The sequence below is a fragment of the Penaeus monodon genome, chromosome 34 (assembly GCF_015228065.2).
Source record: "Penaeus monodon isolate SGIC_2016 chromosome 34, NSTDA_Pmon_1, whole genome shotgun sequence".
In the NCBI taxonomy this organism is placed as follows: domain Eukaryota; kingdom Metazoa; phylum Arthropoda; class Malacostraca; order Decapoda; family Penaeidae; genus Penaeus; species Penaeus monodon.
Window position 1 is genome coordinate 32,118,196 of NC_051419.1, and position 221 is coordinate 32,118,416.

The window sequence follows — 221 nt, forward strand, 5'->3', positions numbered from 1 at the left end:
CTATTTTTTCGCTTCAGTGTAAAACTCGAAATGATCTTATGCAAGAAATCTGACAGTAATTTTTTTTTCCATCATTTAAATATTTTTAAAAAAATCTCCTGTCCTGCTCATTTACATATTTACACGATTATTATTGCTTCTGTTATTAGTATTCCGCTTGTTTGGTGTGTTTATTTTTTGTGTTTGATTTCCTTTCATTGGTTTACGTTTTTGTGTATTTT